The sequence below is a fragment of the Diachasmimorpha longicaudata genome, chromosome 1, assembly GCF_034640455.1.
Source record: "Diachasmimorpha longicaudata isolate KC_UGA_2023 chromosome 1, iyDiaLong2, whole genome shotgun sequence".
Taxonomy (NCBI): Eukaryota; Metazoa; Arthropoda; class Insecta; order Hymenoptera; family Braconidae; genus Diachasmimorpha; species Diachasmimorpha longicaudata.
The window spans coordinates 129757-151608 of record NC_087225.1 but is presented as its reverse complement, the minus strand read 5'-3'; the positions used below and the strand labels follow the sequence as shown (position 1 = coordinate 151608).

Genomic DNA, 21852 nt, shown 5'->3' with positions numbered 1-21852 from the left:
TATCATTCCAACAATTCCAGTGAGCTTCAAATTTTATCTCTTGAAATTCTATTCTCTTTGTAATCCATTATTCCATTTTATCCTGAAAATTCAACCGAGTGAAATTCCATTTTCAATCCCCAGAAATGTAAATTGCCACTGGTGCACGTGCAGTCCAACAAAATTTTACGGCTAATACCATTGGAAGTTTATACCAACTGACATGAAGTTGTCATTCTCCACCAGATTAATTGAAAAATTGAACGTATTTTCTTGTCACTCGGGATTCATCACGCAATTCGTTTCTCCCCATTTTTTTCATCATCCAATGGTGTCTTGATAACATCCGGCCTGAGTCAGACGTCAAAATTCAATCTTCATAGAGTATTTTCATCTCCTCAGATTATCCTCAGCTATTATCAGTTGCCGTGGAAATATTGACTTTTTTCGCCATCTCCTATCCTTTTCAAGCCCCTCCTCCCCCGCCACTTCCTCATAACTCCTCCTCTATTCTGCGAAAAAGTGGAGCACTCCCTGAAATAATTTACGAGCAAAGTTAATCCTGGAGACGTATCGCGGTTAGAAAAAGAGAAAATCCGAGGGAAAAAAATGCGCACACGAAAATTCATTTCGGATTCGTGGTGGTTGCTATATACGTGAAAAGTTGAAACTTCTCTCGACTGGATAGTATCACACCAACACTTGACTCACCTCTCCAGGAGTCGAATTATTTTCCATACTTAGTCCAATGACCGAATACGACAAACATTCACCAAAACCGCTAACAGCCCATAGAGCATCGTAATCACAGGGATTGAAATTGTAAAAGGGAGTGTTGTATATGTATATCAGTGAAGTGGTACACTTGAGATACCGGAAAATGCTTCGCCAGCTGGTCGGGCTCTTTAAGTTTTCCACGTTTCTTTGGACTCGTTTCTTTGTATTCGCGCAAGGCAAAAAATGTTCCATAAAAATGACGTATCTTGTCCGTAATTCTGGAGCGACATAGAGCGAGACAAATTTGACGAAACTTGTGTTTTCGAAGGCCCCAAGGCCTTCATGGGGAGAAAAACTCAAATTCGGGAAAAATTACGTAACAGTTCCGCACTTTTTCAGTGAATTTTCAAGAAAAAATATGGAACGTTTAATGAGAAGCTGCCTTACTGTTCCCTAATTTTTACTGAATGTTGTTTTGATTGGCAGATCACGGAATACGCACGTAATTTTTCAAGATTTTTTTCTCCCCGTGTTCCGTAATTTTGATCAAAATATTGCATGAAAAATTGCGATACCATCACAGAAATTTTCTCAGTCACTTTGTTAACCAATAAGTGCATTTGCGTTCCGTAATTTTTACTGGCTATTTCTCTCATCTCTGCGGTTAAAAAAAAATCGAATGAAACGTGAGAGGGAGAAAAAAAATCATCAATTCAATTTCAATTATTCGACGATCCATTTTAGGCTAACCATCAGTTTTTCGGACTATTAATGTTTCTTGTTGAAGTAATAGGAGAGGGGAATTAAGGTGTCATCAAAAATATATTTCCAATTTTTTATCGGGGGTTTTCATCTCTTTGAGGATAACGAGAAAACCTCGATGAGAAATATTTACACTCATTTTTCATGATTATGTGTTCGGAATTTATTACACAGGGGGAACTTCCTATTAAATTTATATACCGTACTGATAAGTTTTGCAGTAAAACCTTCTGTATATTCAGAATTGTTCTCTACAAAACTGACTCCTCTGGTTCCTGGGAAACGAAACTTTCGGAAAATAGCGCCGGTATATTTAATGCGCTGAGGATGCAATACTTAATCATTTTTCCCATTCGTATTTTGGTTAAAGAGAATACGGTATTTCGAACTCACCTAGTGCTTTTCACCAAAATATGGGATGTGTGTTTGAGAAGGAGGGAAAATAATTGATAGGGTATTGTGGAATTATCAGTTTAATAATTCACTCATAATCCGGTTTATTATCAGCTCTAACACCCCAGGACCTTCAAAATTGCGGAATATCTCTCGATAGTTTCGTTACACAGCCACGAGAAGGATCAATTTTGTGCATTAACTGGCGCATGTGGTTTTATTACGAAACTTATCCCGATTATTGTCATGTGGGAGAGCTTCAGGGAATTATCCGACGAATTTCGAAGGTCGCTGGGTATGCGGAGACCTAGTTCTTTCATTCTGATTTCGGTAGATAAGATTGTCCTGCATGATGTTATATAAATCGTATTTGTCAAATCCCTGATAAATAAATAGACAGACTACCCACCTGTGTATTCACTTCGGATTGATGACGATATTTCTGCGGAGTCATACATGTGATTGAAATTAGAAAAAAGTAACTCCACTTTCCCCGAGGGTTTATATTTCCTCAGCGATATCGCGGAAAACCCGATGAAAAATATTTACCCTCATTTCCCGCAATATCGGCACGGATGTTTGTCCGGGGCTCTCCTCATCACACTGGTCCTATCGAAGAAGGTTAAAAAGCCTTGAAAGATGAAGAAAGAGAAAAGAGGCAAAAGAAAGGTGGGAGCTGAATAAAATGAACAGGGAGAGAGAGACAGGGAAAAAGGGAAATGGAACAGAAGGACAAAAGGCCGCAGGGTGCGCGGAGCCGATCGATCGCGTTCAAACCATATTCGAGGGGAACAGCGGACTCGAGTCGAAATGTGGAAAATCCCTGGGTCTCGATGTTGGCCGGTGGCCATCCGTTCCTTTCCTTACGGAATCCCCGAGTGGAAACTCGAATCAGGATAGAATAAGACAGTTACCGGTGAAAACTGATTTTTCATCAGTTTTGGACCAGAAATATAACGGAGGGGGGATCGATGTCTGACCAATCGGATCGATAGAGAGTAGGTTTTTAAATAAAGTCCTGGCGGGCCAGAAAAGGAGCGCAAAATTATACTTGGAGATATTCTCTAATGCTGATGGGGAAAATTTCATTACACATCAGTTTTCCACATATCGATTACTCGTAATTTGATGAGGAAATGAATGAAAATTAAATTTCAGTTCAATTATTCATTAAAAATTGAGGTAAATATATTCTGAAGCTCAATTTGAACTGGAAATGCAGATCAGTTAGGTAGTCAATATTCATGTTACCCAGAGAGGAAGCAGTTTCAGTCCGGAGAAACATTTCTAAAATTAAATTTTCGAAAATTTGATTCTATATGTGGAATTGTCCTAATTTATGTGCAATATATACTAAATTAGGTTATACATGTTTTAAAATAATTTTGTGAAAAATTTACCTCGTGAAAACCAGTTGAAAAATTATGATTTAAAATTTTCCCAATTGATTTCAGATTAGTTCACGGAAATTTAATAACCTTCGCTCAAAGTTCTCTCATTTCTTCTACCATTCGGCGTCTCCCATAGAAAATTATCATTACTTTTGAAGCAAAAAATATAGATATTTATAAGAAAATAAATTTATATTGTATAGCAACGAGAGGGAGAAGTTTTTTACATTAAAATTCCAAGCGTGCAGCGCCTACTTATCCCGATCTTTGATATGCAGGAAAACTGGGGAAAAATTTCTCACAATATTAGAGTACAAGAGGCTTACGATGAGCGTTACTCTCCCATCTGAATTTCGATATGTAGAAACGCAAGGTATTTGCAGCTTCTTGCAAGTCAAAGAGGTATTTATACCAACCCTTCATTTTACTTGAAAGAAAATTATTTACATATACTTGACCTTAATATTTTAGCTCAGACTATAATAAAAATTTGGTACTCACCAAAATAATTTTGCGCTCACACTGAGAAGGAAGTCTTTTATCAAAATGAGATTATCTAGTCCTGAAATTATCTAAAAAATTTCCACGTATTAGCATAAGTCTTGCAATATGGATTGTGAAAATTCATACTTTCCCTATCTGATCACTCTTCATTTCCAACTGAATAATTTATCATGCAATTGCATGACGAACACTTTCATTATCAATCCGAGTGTACAGTCTAAAATTGATTTCAAATGTTGTGAAGGAACTAGAACAGGCCGAATTCCCCTTGTCACATTTTATTCGTTCCTCATAAACGTTCAGTTATGATCTAAAACTGATTTAGGCTCAGAGAAACAGTGAAATTTCTACTTGGGGCTCTGTGGCCCCTCTGACCGCCATCTTGTGCTCACGGCGTGGCCATCGGTGGTGGATGAAAGGACGGTCGAATAACAAGAAATCACGGGAAGAAAGAGAAAGAATGAACAGCGGTGAAGAGAAATAAAGGAGTAAGGAGGGCACGAAAACCGCTTCGGTTACTTCACGTGCCTCCTCGACCAGTCTCTCATCTTTCCCCTCTTCAGAGACAACAACAACCGGTCTTATAGCCACGTTTGGCACAGGAGTTAACTTCCAAGAGTCGCAAACTCCCGCGATTTTCCACGGTTCGTCGCAGATATCGACCGTCTTGGCACCGTCAGATGGTTAGTTCTCTGAAATTGTCTAGTTTCACTCATCTCTCTCCCTCTCTTTTGCTGTCTTCTCTTCGCCCCCCCACGAAAATCGACCGAGTCTTCTCCACTCATCTCTACCCTTATAAATACGCACAACCGGGTCAGATGAAAATTCCAAATTTGGAAAGCTATATTTCACAAGTACAGCAAAAAAAAATGAAAATCCGTCGCTGTTCCACTCTTGCCTTTTTTGAGGATATTCTTTACCCTTTTATAACTAGGGGATAAAGCCGGCTCTGGTATATGTATAACATGCGATATATAGACTGATCGAAAAGTACTTCAGAAACTTTGATGGAATAATCTTTAAACTTTCAATAATTATAGATCTTCGTTGAATTTCTATAGATATTGTTATTGACAAATGCAATATTAGTTCGGAAGTCGCTGTAGCTTTCTAGCCACGTAAAATTATATTTGTTTAATTGTTTGCATATGCGTGTAGATAAATAAAACATATCGACAGATATTGATTCCGAAAGATCTTCCAGATGCTCTCCTTAGGTCATCAATGAGACCAGAAGATTTTTAAAATGATTCTCTTGACGTTTTCTGAAAAAGATCTTCTGTAAAAAAAAATCTTCTCAAACCGCGCAGATTAATTTCTCGAAAATTCCAATAAATAGGTGACGAGTCTTGTCTAACAATAATTGGTAAATCGATTGTATTTGAAGTTGATTTTTATTGTAGAATACAGAATACCAAAATATCTGCAAGAAAAGTTGGTTTCTGTACAACTTTTTGTTGGCCCATATAGGGACGGGTATCATTGTAACTAATTTATTAGTTCACACTGATGGCATTTTGTACTATTTGTTAATGGATACAGTCATTGGACAAACGATAATCGAACTGAGGCGACAGTGTCATAAATATATCCAAGCCCGTGGAATGTGTGCAACTTGGCAATAAGGCCGTCGTATAATGTCGTCCAGATTCAGAGGCTTCCGGCTTTCCGGTGGTGGCATCGCCGTTGGCGAAATCGATAACCCGTGGCCTCGCCCGTGGGGAAAAGCCATGAGAATTTCCTCCAAGGCACACATCACCACGCTCATAAAACTTCAAACGATGGCCATACCACGGGTTCAGCCGTCTACAAATATCGAGATGAAATGGAATCATTGTTGATAATAACGCTTTCATGGGCTGTTGCAATTGTTGGCATTCTTTGATTTCTTCTTTGAAAATTGTTACCCTGGGTGCCAAAAAATTTTGCTTCAACTTCCTAGTATTGGATATGAGTGTGATCGTGACGGGGATTTTAGGCCGTTTCGTAACGACGTGTCGCACGAACAGACACGTCTCATTCGGCCATCAAAGCCGAGCCTTCCCGTTCTTTCTGCGATTCCATCCACCGGAAACGAGGAGACGAAATTATTCGACTCGCGTTCCTCTGCCTTCTTCTTTCGACAAAGATTTTTTATTTTCCCTTCGCATTTTTATGCAGTCCTTTCTCGTGCCAGTAGCCAAGACCAAGTGACAGTCATTGGTGTCGGAGACAGCCATATTAACTTTACAGTCTTGTAATAAAGACTGTATCAGAAGTCGCTATAAGGCGATTATCAATCGTTTAATTTTATAATTAAATAGCTCGTAAAATTCAAGAGTAATTTTCCTTCTGAAAATTCTTCTCTTTGGTGAATTAAAAACTAATAAAACCTTCGAACCTTCGATCTAATTTTATCGACAGGGGATTGGTTTATCGGACGCAATCATATCTTTTTTATGGTTATTTTTGAACAAAAATTAATCATTTTTAAAATAATATTATCGAGCGATAAGTCCGTGGATTATTGTGAAAACTAGCTGCTTTTATAAGAAGAAAATGTAGTTTTCGAAATTTCTAATTAGGGAATAAAAAATAAGATTACGACGATGATTTGGAGAAATGGATAAATTGGTCATAATTTTACAGAACAAAATAGCAATAATATGTCATTGATGTGCAGAATAGATAATTAATCGTTTATACATTATTTAGGAAACAATCGCCTGCGGTGACTGTGTGGTTAGCGTGTAGGATTGACACGTGAAGGTGCAGAATTTTAAATATATTTCTCGTTGACGCAAAATGCCAAATTCCATTTGAAAGTTCAAGTTTTGAACCATAAGATCATTGCAAAATAATGAGAATAAATGTGTCAAGAAAAAGTTGGAATGTCAGGGCCAGTCAGACAGTAATTTTGAGAAGAATGAAATTGAATTCTGTGCGAAACAGCTCATAAAATTTCATAGTCCGAAGTAGAAATGAGACGGAAATTTTACAACCCACTTGAATTCTCAAGTGAATGCGATTTTTCAGTCATAATTTGCGATCAACTCACGGTAAAAATATGTTCACCTCCTTTTGATCGTCACTCATTTCCGGTATAATCGAGTCGAGATCTAAAGATTGTGGACTTTCACAATTTCGGCGAAAAATCACTCGTCAAAAGTGTCTCCTTTGAAAAGTTGAGGAGAAACATCAGAGAATATGTTCTTTGTTGGTACCCCCAACAATAAATCATTGTCGGAATATTTCTCCTTCCCCTGGCAATTTTTTTTTCTCGCAATATCAACGATGAATAGTGCATTTTGAATTTCTTTCTCTAATGAGATTGCAAAAAATAAACGTCAACGGCAAATCGCTTATCCTCTGGGAAACTCAAGCGACTCTCCTAGGTGCGTGTGTTTTCCTAGCATTAATGTTATTGCAAAATAAAAACGACAAATAGACAAGGGGATAGGGGGCGCAGCTGGTGTTTGTGTGCACATAATACTGAGTTTTGCAACATACCCATACCCATACCCATACCCATGGAGATACGTATCCGCGTTGTTGGACGGACGTATCCAACTACCTCCTCCCGTTCGTGGGAGTTCACCTACGTATTTACCCACGCTTCTGACGATCAAAATCGCAACTCTCAATGATAAAGCCGCAAACTCAACGCACACCGTTACAAACTCTTTCTCCGTGAGCACAAAAAATATTCAGTATTCAAATAAAAACAATTTCCCTGAGTCTTACCAATAAAAATACCGAGGACGTTGAACCGCGTGCAAGAGAAAAAAAACACTACATACATACGTGACTCAGATAATTCAGTCTCAAAACTTGTTTTTTTTTTTTCACTTATTAGCGTCAATCCTAGCGCTTCTAATTAGTCGCGAAAAGTACGCGTCACTTCATCCCACCGTTCTACTTTCCGTATGGGTCTCCTAACTGGATGTGCAGTGGTACTCATTCACTCTTAATTCGCACACAAATGAGAATGAAGAATCAAAGGAATAAGACCGATTACTTGTACTTGTTAGGCTGCGATTGTTACTTGTCGAATCAAGGAATTTATGACTAATTCTTTTTTCTACTGAACGGTTTTTAATTTGAACAATATTCAGTGTCGCAATCTGGATTCAATGATTTTTTAATTGTATTTAAGTATTGACATTGTTTACGCTATTTGAAATCTCATTTTTGAGAGAAGAAATTGATTTCTAAACTTATGGATATGGAAACGTTTCTGATGATTTCAAACAAATGATCTGCATGTAATAAAATTTATTTATTATTTATCAAGAAGATCATTGTCATCAGAGATTTTGTCGAAATGGATTTTGAGTTGTCCCTACCTTATCGAGTTTTTCCTATTCGTTGAGTTTACGAGATAGCTGTTTCATATTTTTCGTTTAATGTTTATCTCTGGAAATTTTATTTATTTATGAGCAAAACCGTAACGACTGTTTTACTCAACATTCAATCAGAATTGCATTTCAGCAAGATGCAGCAATTGCAATAAATAAATCTAAACCTTCCTCATAAACTTTCCACATTTGAAAACTCATATTCAGCTGCTACTAAAGTCTCAAAAAAATTCTGAAGTGCATGAAGACCCATTGCATAAGGAGCACTAAATTCCATTGTTTCTTCTAGACAAATCGTAGTACAGATTTTGCTCATATACAAGTCCACGGATATTCCCACACAGACGGCACTGGAAAAACATGAGAGAAGTTCTCAAAGGGTTACCCCATGTGTACATATCATGAAGCTTTCACTTTTTTAACTTTCCGATGTTCAGAGAGGAAGTTGTTGCAATTAATAGGAAAATCAAAAGGGCAATTTTTATGATTTTTCGACGTTTTACAGTCCCTAAAATTAATCTGGTTTCTGTCTATGTATTTATGTAGGCAAAATATTGTTCACGATAAACAAATAAATTCACAAAATTCTTTCTTTTCTGGCGGTTAATCTCCAATTACCCTAGAAGGGATTAATTTGTGAAGATTGTCAAAACAATTTCGTTGTAAATTACAAAAGAAAAACACGAAGAAAAGTGAAAATTACCATTTCTTCACTTGTTCTTCTACTTTTCCAGGTGAAAAAAAAATCATTTAAATGTCAATTGATTTAAATTGATTAATTTTGTACAATGGTAATGTTAGTCATTTGTTAGAAGATATTCAAATATTATGTGAGCAACGTTATAGTGCGTGTTATCAATGTGGCGAATATGCTGACATAGCGTGACAAAAATTTGCTCGCGTATAATACTGGAACGACTCCATTATTCACATAAAACGTGTCAGAAAACCATATGAAATTTGGGTTTCTATAAAATTTCCTCAGTTATGACACGAAATAATGGAATTTACTTTCTGGTACTATCGATTTATCTATATGCCATTGTATTTTGATTAAATACCAACTGAAATCGTCTCAATTACTTTGGACATCGGTCAGGTAGTACTCAACAATTCAGTCAAATATTTGGTAACTTCTACTCCAGTGAAATCCTTTTTCAATTTTGTAGTGAAACTTCAGAGGAGCCATTTGAAATGCTATAAAAATGTTATTTGTGGATCAAAATTAATGAAATCAGTAAGAAATGTCCTCTTTCAAATGACGAATATAACGCATCAATCATTTGGAAACGTCATAAAAATCATAACAAATAAATATTTTCCAAGTTCAATCCAAATTAGTATTTTTGCAATTTATTGTCATCCGTTTGCACAATTTTTTCTATTCAAATATCGCAAATACCATCCAAACGAAAAACGATTAATTTCTTCTAAAGAAATATTTTTAATACCTTAAAAAACCTATAATTTCTGAATGTTTAAACAATTCAAATTCCACTTGTAATGGATCACACCTACTCCAGCCCACACGCAATGGGAGCGTACCAAGTTGCAAAGCAACTTAGTAACAACTCATTGTCAGTCGAACATTGGGGTCCCTGCCAGATTTTGGCGATAAAGCCACCAGAATTAGACGAACATACGATATTCAGAGTTATTACAATAACTTTCCTCACTCGGTGAAGTTAATAAAACGATTATTTACAATTCTTCCACCATATGGACCGCACACAGCGATGCAGCACGCCATCACCACCAGAAAGTGATGATTTCGATTCTCTGAAATTACTCAAACAGTTAAACTATCGTATATGTCACTCTCCACCACATTAATATCGCCCCTTTATTTTTCTTATCCTAAAAAGCGTAATTGCGGACAACTGAAACGGCAAAGCTCGTGGCGAGGAGGGGAGGGGAGGGGGGGGGGTGAAACGGAAGGAGTAAAGAAAACTAAAGCGTCCGTTCGTGTCAACAAAAAAAGGGCGAAGGGGGGTGGTTGGGTGGAGGACATCTAGGATCTACCACACACATGCGCAAATACCATCGCATCGTTGTTTATTTTCATTCGAAGCCGGCCCATTTCCTCCCTCACTGCGAGTCCCCCTGAATCGTGAATCCTTTCTTCGTTAATCGTCCCAGAATGAAGAGGGGATGATAACAATGAAGAGAAAAAAAAATAACAATTGGAAAGAGGGAGCGAAGTAAAAAAAATTGCCCTCGACGACCGCGGAAGAGACCAGTTTTCAATTGTCTCTTTAAAAATAAGAAATAAAATCGTCACGATGGCTGACAAAGGGGCAGTGGTGGGGGATTTGCGGAGGGGTGCAAGTGTACCAGGCATGTTTCAATCGTTTGCGTGTAAGATCGTGGAATGTTGAAAATTAACGGGATCGATTAATCAGTTAGCAACCACCCACTCTCCCCGATTGCGAGTTTAAACCCTCTCGAGCCCTCCCCCCCCCCCTCTTTACACACAAATCCTCTAAAGACACCGTGGCTGGGGAGGCTTTTTACACGTGCGAATGCCATCCAGACGTGTGTTTTGTGTGAGGTGTGTGTGTGTGAGAGGGGGGGGGGATACGAATTAAAAGAAAAAAAAGTGTACGAGGTTCCGCAGAAGGATAGTAGGTCGCTCCACTCTGGATAGATATATGTGCAAGACAGAAAATAAGACTGAATAGCCCCCATCACAATGCTCAATGTCCGAAAAGATATTTTTTTTTCTTTCTCTTTTGCGTCTCTCTGTTCTGTCTCTCCCCAACCGCTCTTTCTTCTTTTTCGCGTTGCTTGAAAGAAAATAAAGGAGAGACAAGAAGAGAGTACTTTGAATGAAAACTGCGGATGCATTTGCAAATTCTCTCAACTTTTTTTACAAAGTTTTTAGATGGAGATAATCGGGGAACTGTCGCTCGGTGGGAGGAAGTATTTTTATTGGAATGGGTAAGGGAGGGTGAAATTACTTTTTTTTTATCTCGGCTTCACGTCTGGCAGTGGTGAGGTCACGCTAGCAGTGCCAAAAACCATGATGAGAAGCCATATGCTTGTACCAATTTGCCCTCATCTTTTCACTTTCTCTCGCCGCTCCCTTTCTTTGTATTCTCTCAGCCATTGAGCTCGTCCTCGCCGGTGGCTACGATTTTTTTTTTCATTTTTTCGTCTGCGAGAGGAGAGTTTGCGGGGTGAATGGGTAAATGAAGGCATTTTTTTTCTCAGAGAGTTTAGAGTTTCTGTACCGTTTCAATTGGGGGTGGGAGGCTGAAATTTCGATGGTTGCTTTCGGGTGAAGAGCGGTGGATTCGGTTTGGGATGGGGGGATTATGAAATTAAGAATTTTTATAATTATTACTCTATCTGATTGTCAATTGATCGAAATAGAGTTTGTGCGTTTCCGAGGGGGGGGGGAGGTAGTTTTGCTTGAATTATTTCCTACAATTTGACCTCAACCAATTGGAGTTCGTTAGGGAGGGTCACATCATGCTTTCACGCTGATAATTTTACCGGTGGTAGGGAAATCATCGGTCTGATAATTTCCTCGTAGCCTGTCAATTGTCGATGGGTTTGACAAATATGACCCACATTTTCGTGAAAGGGGTCACCCGAACGCAGCAACACTGTTAGCAAATTATGTGAATAATTCAAGTTAAAAGTCATGGAATTTTTGAAAACCATTTATTTGCACTAAATTTTTTATATATTTTGCCTGTGAAACATCAGTTGTGTTTCGGAGTATTCAATGGCATCACAATTTTCAAGTTTAGATGACTCAAAATCATTGAATCATGTAAAGATTCCAGCTCCGATTTTTGGAAAATTTCATTGATAGTCTAATATGGAATATTAAATAATACTGAATCGATAGCCTGGATGAAAGATCCCTTGAATAATTTAATCTTGAATTAAATTTATCTCCCGTCGATTGCTGGATTGTTACAAAACGGATAACATTGAATTAGAAACGAATAATATCCCCAAATACATCTCACGGTGAAAAAATTATTCGATATTTTCCGAAAGGTTTCGTGCACAGCAACAATTGAGAGAAATTTTTCTCCTTTTTTCGGTCGGAACTGTGCCACAAAATTATTGAAAAAACATCGACAATTTTAGAACACTCGGCATATTCTGACGGTTGAAAATTCAATGAAATTCCTAATTTTAAACCAGTACGTGGATAAAAATTCCCCTATATGAAGTTTCAATCAAATAATCAACTCCGAATGTTGCTTGACCTTTATTTAATTGAAGATTTAAAAAGATATTTATGTGGTTTTGCGGATTATCCGTTTCCATTATTTAATTGGATGAAAATGGACTTTTTCTATTGATTTTTTAACATAAATTATGAATATTTAATATCAGAATTTCTTTAATTTTCTGCAACAGTATCATTTGAGAAAAATTTATCAAAAATTGCCCGTCAATTGCAGCTTAAATTCTATTAATGCAATAATTTTTTAGGAGCCACATTAAATGCGTCCTCAAAAGTCGGAAATTTTAGCGAAAATGTAATTTCATGAAAAGTTCAAACATTTGACACGGAAAATTGAGACCAAATTTTTTTGCACTGCAGTTGAGGGTTGTTTCCGAGTTTTTGATATACTTTTCAGTTTGTTAATGCGCCGTGGATTACAAAGTTCACCGAGTATCACATTGCACTACTCTTGATGATAAAAAGTAGTGACTCTACACGGAGTCCCAAGGAAAAATGAATTCATCAAGAGGAAGGGGTCAAGGAGTTTTGAAAGAGAAACCCCCCACGGCCAGGGGACGATGAGAAAAAAGTAATAAGTAGTATTAAAGGGAATAATAATGAGATGAAAGTTTTCCATGAGAACAGTACGCGAGGATGATCAAGAGAAAATACAAGGTGAAAAATGGGTCTCAGGAAGAGGATAATGAGATCTCCGGTCAAAAGGACCGACTACATTCTGCGACAAGTGAAACACTGAAAACAAGAAAAATTATCGAGCGTCGAGTTGAAACTGAGTTTCGAAAATGACGTGTCAACTGATCAGTCACAAACACTCTATCTCACTTTTTTACGTCTCATTTTGTCGAATGATTTTTCTCCATTAACTCGGCAATTCTCACCACTCGATAAATAACCGTGGATGGACAGGGGGAAAAAAATCACGTTCACATGCTTTCACACCTACTCTCCGTTATTTCGCCTTTGTCCCCGCGACCGCAGTTCACCTCACATCTCCGTGCGCAGATAATTATGTATTCCCGGACGGGTACACATGAGCCTAACAAAAAGGCAAAGTAATGCGAAAAAAGAATCGAGGAAAAACACCTGGCGAGGTACCACATGTGACGCCACGTCTGGGCATAAAAAAGTGTCTTCCTTAACCCTCCGACGATTGGTCGTCTCTGCGGTGGAACGTTACGCGTGTGATTTTCCCCAAAAACGTTGCCAAATCTACTCTACCGAGTCCGAGCGCCTTTAGCGAGGTTCCGGCAACGTCGCATCGCGCGTTTTTTCATTCGGCGCGAGACGGACCATTTCCGTCTCGAAAATAAATTTTTTTCTTCAATAATTCGGAAAATTACGTTGTTCGCAAGCCCCGATAGTTTTCTAGACACTTTAAAGGGAAAAGCCAATTTTTTCTTCTGAAATTTTTCAATCAACCAATTCCTAAAGAGGGTCAAAAGAAAACCCTGCGGGGGGTTTTCTCACAGGGTGACCAATTTAGGGGTAAAAATATTTATCCATTCGTTTTTGTAAGACATTTATGCCCTTTACTGCGGTATTTTTCCGTCTCCTTCTAATCGGCATTCGCTTCACCTTCGATAAGTTGCTCCACTTAGTATTCGCCCTCTGCAGGAAAATAATTTCCGCAGACGTACGTTTTACTTTCGCGAATGCATCGGCTATTTATGTGTATTGGTTAAAACTGTGTAATGGTAAAGTCACGTAGTGGCAATTAGTGGCCTATAACATGAAGTGGGGAAAGTATATTCCTACGGTCTACGAATCTCCCTCGGTGTTGTGGAGTCAAGTAGACGACGGGTATGGCCGAGCCACTGACCTTCCCTCCTCGCGCACCTCCACCCCCCCCCCACCTTCATCACCCCCTTGGCTACCAACCCGTGAATCACATCACTCCTCTTCGTTGTAAACTCTCTCACTCTTTTTCACTCACCGGATACACGGCGTTACAACGACCCATAGACTGAAATTTCACGGCAATTCAATTTTCGAATTCATACACAACGTTATTCACTAGTTATTTGTGTGAGTGTGAAGGTGTGTCACGGCAATGTAACACATAATCAATAGAATTTTTTTTTACTTATGCTAATTTCTGTGGATGTCTCTGATATTCTCCGGATTGATCAATGATTCATTTATTTTTGAGAACCCAGATGTCTACACTTGTGGCAGAGTTATTTATTATATTTATTCAAATCTTCCTCTATATTTCGGAATTAATTATTGTTTTTATTGTAGATTTTTGCTAACGATGAGGCGGGAATTTCAAAACTTATTTGAGTTTTCAAGTAAAGAGAGACTACTATTTTGTCTAAATGTATAATAAACGCAACAAAATTAATTGTTTATTATTCATTTGTTCTCCATGCGCTTAAAATTTTTTCTTGAATGTATATATTCTTGATATTTTGAGTAAAATTAGAAATTTACAAAAATTTAAAAAAATACTCCATTCATTTCCAACTCCAATTGTTTCATTCATTTATAAATATCATTGAAAGAAAAAAATACAATTAATTCACAGGAAATTTCGCAGTTAATGAGCAGCACTTTCGAATTAGCGCATACGTGAAACCTTCAGTCGGCCATATTTATTTAGTATCGACTGAGCTTTCACGCATCATATTCATTCATGGCTTGTTCATTAAGTGAATAAATGGAAGATATGAGTTTGTCGACGTCAAAACTCTCTGAAATTCTAGTGCAAATATCCTTGTCCAGAATTCATCAAAAGAATTCACAAAGTCCCCCCCAATTTATGATTATTGTACCGCATGTTTATAGGAAGAATCACCCCATTCGATATCATTAATTGAACAGTTTCCTGAGGATAAACACGTCCCCGTGTTTCGACTGCTATAACCCAACAATTAAACTTTGAATTATGAAATGCCTGCCGGTGTCTGCTCTCTCATCAATATGCGGACCGATGAATCGGAATTTAATGATTACGTCGATGCATTTGATTGGAGTGATTTTTGTCATTTCAGCCCCGTCCAATCCATTCGCTCTACTTTCATTTCCATGTCTCTTATTATTACTAAAGCGTTTAACTTTTTTCTCGTTTTCTTTACAGAGACCCTGAGCACCGAGGCGTGGTAGAGCATCAAGAACGTGGGAGAAAAGCGACGACGGGGATCATGTCTGAGTTTATTGGTGCGCGTGTGTAAAAAAAAATACGAGTAAAGCATTAAAAGAGAGGAGAGTAATTGTAAAAAAATTTAAAGGTTAATGGCGATTTACAAGTTGTATGTATAGATGTTATATATGTAACGTGAATGTATATGAAGCTGAGAAGAAGTGTCAAGTGTAGAGGGATAACACGGAGGGATGATAAATAAGTGAATTTTCGTGCTCGATAAAAGTGCAACTTCCTTCTCTCATCAATACCAGTGTTCTCAACTTCATTTCAAACTGAATTTATTTGTCACAAAAGTCAGTTCAATATTCAACTTCAGGTAATCACGAGAAAATTGGTGCGGATGCACGGACGCGCGTGCAAACGCGTGACTATACAAAGTGCATCAGTGTGGGCATTCATTTGTGTTTGTGAATCCTCGTGACTTGGGAGGATTTAACGCGGGAAATTCGTGTTCTTCCTGCAGCGGATGACGTCATTACTGGTGAGTTGAAAATTTTTGAGAATTATACGCGCCTTGAGAATTATTCACATTTCAAATGATAAATCCGAAAAATTATTAAACGGTATAGTAATTTATGCTAAATTTTGTAGTTTTGTAATTACATTTTAATTGGAAATGGTCTCGAATTTTATAAAAAAACCAAGAAACAATCGTTTTTCGCACAAGAGTTGGTCATGTTCCCCTCAGAAAGTTCGGGATTATCGAACGATGATGTTACTAGGCCTGGAAAATATTATGGAATATATTTTATTATTATTCCACTTCACTGTTGGCGTGGGTAATTAAATGTATCCCAGAAATGCTGTTCAGACCATGTGAGATTCACTACGATATGTTAGGAAATCCCGATTATCAGAATACGTTAGAAAAATTGAGCCGATAAATTACTCCAGCAAGATAAGTAGCCACTTATCGCCCTAGGTTTGCTAAAATAGCAGGTTGGGACAGGCCGAATAGCCAAGAATTGATAAAAAAGTTATACAAGTGTCATGACTCGTGCAATGTCTGGCTAGTCCACAGCACCATTTGAAATTTCAAGAAACTCTATCATTATAAATTTTAAATTTTATAAATAATTCTACAGGTACTGAAGATTTTTGTTGAATTATTCTTGAAAAGTTAGTAAAAAATTGAGAAGAATCGCTCCTTCAATTCGCAATTCATCTAAATTCTTGAAAATTAAAAAAAAAATCATGCTATTTTTGGAACAATACAATTATACGAAGGAAAAACCTTTTCGAAGATTATTAAAAATTGCGATTTTGGCTTTTCCCCCATCTTATAAACGTGAAAATCGCCATAAAAAAAATCCTTTTCGATTCCTGCCAGGATTTTCCGAATAAATTACCTCGAGGAGTTCAAGTCATTCGAAAATTATCTCACCGCTTTTTAATTAATCAATAGGAATGGATTCTCATTTCGATAACATTCTTCCTCCTATCACTCAGTTTTGCAAAATTAAAAGATTCAGTACTCAAGTGATTATAAATTGACATTGTAGAACATTGAGTTTCCGTTAAAGTACATGAATAAGCCTAGGATTGCCTATAATTTTTCACTTTTTTCCTCATTTTTTTATTCCGCACATATTAGTCATACGAAGCGTGACTTAGTCAACTCAGTTTACCATGTGCCCTCGTGTCGCAGACTTTCATATGCCAGTACAATTGATGTAGGTATTCGATTATTATGAATGAATCATACATCCCACATCACCGATGTTTAAAATAACTCTGACAAAAAAAGTAATCGCTGAACCCGTAAAAAAATCAAGTGTAAAAAAACCGAATCAATCTTCCATCGTTTCACTGATTCAAGAAAAAAAAATTCCTCAATGTCTCACTCGCGATATCCCAGCTCAGGGTTGCAATTTGTTTTCCTCTAGATTTTAATTAAGATTGCGAAGGTGGAAGAGTCAGCACGACGATGTAAACTGAATTATCGATATAAATGAATGGACTCGGTAATTAACATATTTATGGGAGACTTCCTTTCGCTATAGGATAAACCGAGGTCGAGGATCCTTCCGGGGTGATGTAACAGTGTGGCGGGAGGGTAGGGGGAGAAAACGAAGGCTCAGGATGACGTAATACATTTGGAGTGTCTCCACGGCACTAGAGTTCAGTATCCTAGCACGAGACCTCCCCTTCAATTCCGGAATCAACCCTCAACTCTACTTTTTCATTCGTGTCTAGAATTAATGGGATACTAATACACAGAGAAAAAAAAGTTTCTCATTACTAGCGAAAATATGTGACTTTCAGAACTATTTTTTTCTCTGGAAACAAACATTTGATAATTTCAATAACTATATGGGGTCATTAACGAACTAGGGAGAGCAGATGAATATCTGAATGGTTTTGCATTTCACTACCCACTTCATAAATAAGAAATTGAAAATTTTATTGATTAGTTGACCTTTCAATTATATTACCTGTCCATAACCATGTAGTCAGTGGTTGTTGTCTAGTGGTCAATATTTAATAGTTAAAAACATGAGGTCCAAGGGTTCTTAACTTAATTTCGTTGGGATGTGGTAAAATCGGGTAAGTCGACTTATCTCCAACCGTAGTTTCTAATGAATATATCTCAAAATATTGAAACAATGATACAAATTTCATAGAAAACTTTTTGTCGACCGTATTTTTCCCGGCAAAAATAGTTATTATGAGAATGACGCCATCTCCCGTCATTTTTTAGATATTCATCAGGAAACGAGGTTGGAGATAAGCTAAATTACCTCATTTTACCACTTCACCACAGAATTATTATGTGTTTAGATATTTCGAGTTTAAGTTGGTGTTTTTGAGACTTGAAACCTTTTTACGGGTATGGAAACAGTTATGTCTCGTTTTAGGTTTTTATTCTGCCTTTTTATTACGATTCTAGTACAATTGTAAATATATATATATATATATTTTTTTTTTGCAAGTCGGCTACGCAAATTACGATTCTCAGCCCATTGTTGTCGAAAATCGAGCATAATTGGACCTTAATTAACGCAAATTTGGGATTAACTTCTGAAAATCATGAGTGTTGAATTGACGAATGTGAGCAAACGATCTCATTCATTGAGGCTTTTTTCCCATTGAGAACTTAATTTATGCATAAAACTGAACTTTGGAGTCTCTCTCTATAGTCACTAATCAGGAATCTCTACAGGTAATTTATAATGTTGGATACTAATTGAGAAAATAATTTGACGCTCTATTAATACCCGTAGTTTATTTATTTGAAGAATTACGGTTGGAGTTAGGGCGCTGGAAAATACAGGGAATAAGTCTCAAGGACGAAAATGGATGCCGAAGTTTAGTGGGGGGGCAGTTGTCCTTAAAGGACTCTCGAGAGAGATTAGCCAAGGTATTTCTCTGGGTTTGGGAATGTAACGAAAGAAGAGATCAAGATTTTGGGACCGAGAGGGTATTCAAGTAGATTCGAGAGGATTTTGAATTTTGCAGTACTAAATTTTATTGTAAGAGGATAGTAAAACGTAAGCAGAAGGGCCCTCCAGTTGGAGATATTTGGTAGACACAAAAGATGCTTGGACGGAAGGATGTCGTGGACATAGTGGGGAATACAATAACTTCTTTGTTGTGAGAGGAAGACGACACCTGAATACAATGAACGAAAAACTCGGCTCTTCTTAATTAAAAAACTCGTCTATTTAAGTAAATTGATGATATTCGGATTTGAAGATTATTATTTGGAAACTTTGTGGATAGATTTCTCAAAACAATTAACTTTGTCCTGAAATCTCGGAATTTTTCTTATACGAATTTAGCAAATAGAAGTTCTGTGAACAACGAGCTAAAAGAATCGGTATTTTCGAAACGAAATTTTGAAGTCGGTGGGACCGAAAATCGTGATCTAACTCCACGAACTGAGAATCAATGACATAAGATATTGTATGTCCCACGGCGATAAAAGTATTATCTGACTCAGGTAATTATAATTCTTGCCTTCGGCTCGGGCGAAAGTCCTACTCGTCAGATAATATTTTTATCATATGATGACATAATGTACTATTATGTCACTGAGTCCGACAAATTGTGATTCTAACCTTGTTTCTACGGTCAGAAAGGGATTTGTAGACCTCATACATGAAATTATTTCATTACATGGAAGAGTTTCAACGAATTGATTCTGATTGATCGATCTTACCCAATTGAGTCACACAACACAATGCAATGTGTTGAGTCACACATTGAACACAAAAATAAGCTTCTATTTGATTAAACTTTGCTCTCTTCATAATGATCCCATGTTTAGTTTAAAGTCCACAAGGAATTTGAAAAAAATTTTATTAAATCTTCGAGGATAGGGTAATAAAGTGGTCAGCAAAATCATCTCGAATCCACTGCAGAAGCTCTTAAATCGCAATTTTTTACATGAATTTCAATATTGAGTCAAATATTAGGAACAATGACACTTATGTTTCACATTTGTTATCATCAGATTTAGAAGCTGTTTTTAAAAATCAGGAATGTTCTCTGGAAAATTCATCTGCTTTTTTCCCGTGTCCCAAAAATATTGAATACCCCAATGCTCTTCATTTTCTATTGACATTGAAACCCCAAACGCATAATATCTCCAACAATTTATCAAATAATCGAACTGAAATATAGTTTCCATTGACTTCATCAAATTACGAGTACGTCCCATCCTCTCAAATTATCCATAAATCCCCAATTTCTTCATGCGAAACATGTCAAGTGTTTCAATCAGTGACCAAAAACTACCCTTAAAATTAATTATTGATCCCTCCGCCGTATACTGTCGTACATATCGAGTGAAAACGACGACTCAGGGTGACGTAATGTATTTGGGTGTCTCCACGACACCAGAGTTCAGTATCCCCTAGGTCTCCCTCCACCCCGTCACCCCTTTCCACCTCTTTCTCTTTCTCTTCTCGAATTAATGTGATACTGTTACAATTGAAATTTTGTCTCCCATCTCAATTACAGGACTTCATCTACACCTATACCCCCCGTGTCGTCTGAGGATTATTGTCAATTCAACAGGGTTGAATAGAATAGGGCACAAAGAAGGGGAAAAAATGGGAACTGCAAAGTGTGCGAACGATTTTTTACGCTCTCCAATGCGGAAGGGGGTCGTTGATTTCTCCACTTTCTTTTTTTTTTCCTTCAACCTTTCCCCATGCCATTTCCTCTTTGCCACCCTTATTCGGTATTTTTCTCTCGCATCCCTTTGTGTCGTGTCAACGTCTCTCACCTTTCCCAATACCTTTAGACCTCTATGTCTATCCGACGTGTTGTTGTCTGTCTCCTTCGACGTAAATGTATAGCTCGAATGTTTCACCCCGTGTGCTGATCGATAAATACGAGCTATATATATCACGAGTGGTAGGGAAGGCGGCGAGGAAGGGGAGGGGGGGGGGGCTTTTGTAAGCAAGCTGCGGTGACGGTGTTATGGTTATATATAATCGCTTCCACTAGACCTCACGCCATTTCTTTGTTCACTTATATATATTTTTTGTGTTCTCTTCCGGTTCTCCTTCGATTGATAATACTGTGCACTTTGTCGATAATTATGATTCTGGAATGTGGGCTAAATATTGGAATGTATGAATTTTTCTATGGATTTGAGAAATGATGTCATGATTTTTTAATGTGAGAGGAGGCGTCAATGAGCCATCCATTAACACCAATTAAAATTCAATTCATCAGTCGTTGTTTATACATTTCTTGGTTTTTGTTACCAAGTTGTAGTTGCAGTGGGAATTCATCATTGGAGCTTCAATTCCGCGTAATTCGGGATTGAATATTCATGATTTTAATTGGAAATTCAAGCGGCTTGAAAAACTTGACTTCTTAGGTGTAAGAAGTTTGTAGTTCGTCTAGATGTTCAGCGTTTGACAACAGGTTTTGTTCTGTTTTTCAAACTTTTGGAATGACGCAGTTTCTAATTAGATGTTAATGGAGCTGTTTGATGAATAATAATTTGTACATATGTAACGCGATTTCGGAGTGAAAATCGTAACATTTGAAGGCTCACTAAAAATTTTGTAAAATTCTAGACTTTAAAATGAAGTTTTGAGTTTGAATTTTCAATTTCCAGTTATGTTGACTTTCTAGGGGAATCTGCAAATGTCTTTTTTGCCTGCGAAATTACATTCAGTACCACTATCCGTCAAATTCAAGATTATGCTTATCAGAACTTTCGAACTTTTAATCCAGAGTCAACGAAGAAAGGAGCCCGAATTTCCTGTTCGGCCTGAGCTGTTCCCGAAATTCTAAATTTTTCAGTGCCGAAATCGCCGGAAATTTCCATAGATATCTAACACAATAAAAGTTTACAAAATTTACTACGCGAAATTCAGAGAAAAATTTTTAACAGACTAATCTAATCTCATATGAAAAATTAAAGAATGATAATTCAAGCTCTGAACA

At 37.3% G+C, this 21852-nt stretch overlaps 1 protein-coding gene and 1 long non-coding RNA gene across 11 annotated transcripts in view; one reads left to right on the top strand and one right to left on the bottom strand.

Annotated features, from left to right (window-relative positions):
* The window catches only part of Smr (Smrter), an 89930-nt gene that overhangs the window by 8909 nt on the left and 59169 nt on the right, over window positions 1–21852 (top strand). For all 10 annotated transcript variants that reach the window (XM_064126119.1, XM_064126084.1, XM_064126147.1 and 7 more), the window contains exon 2: window positions 15376–15922. The gene's annotated coding sequence lies outside the window, so the exon portion shown is untranslated. The remainder of the gene's footprint in view (window positions 1–15375; window positions 15923–21852) is intronic.
* On the bottom strand, window positions 1901–4139 carry LOC135165190 (uncharacterized). The gene is made up of 3 exons (XR_010299450.1): window positions 3873–4139; window positions 3744–3814; window positions 1901–2460 (listed from the first exon to the last, which is right to left on the bottom strand). It is a non-coding gene; the product is annotated as an uncharacterized LOC135165190 (long non-coding RNA).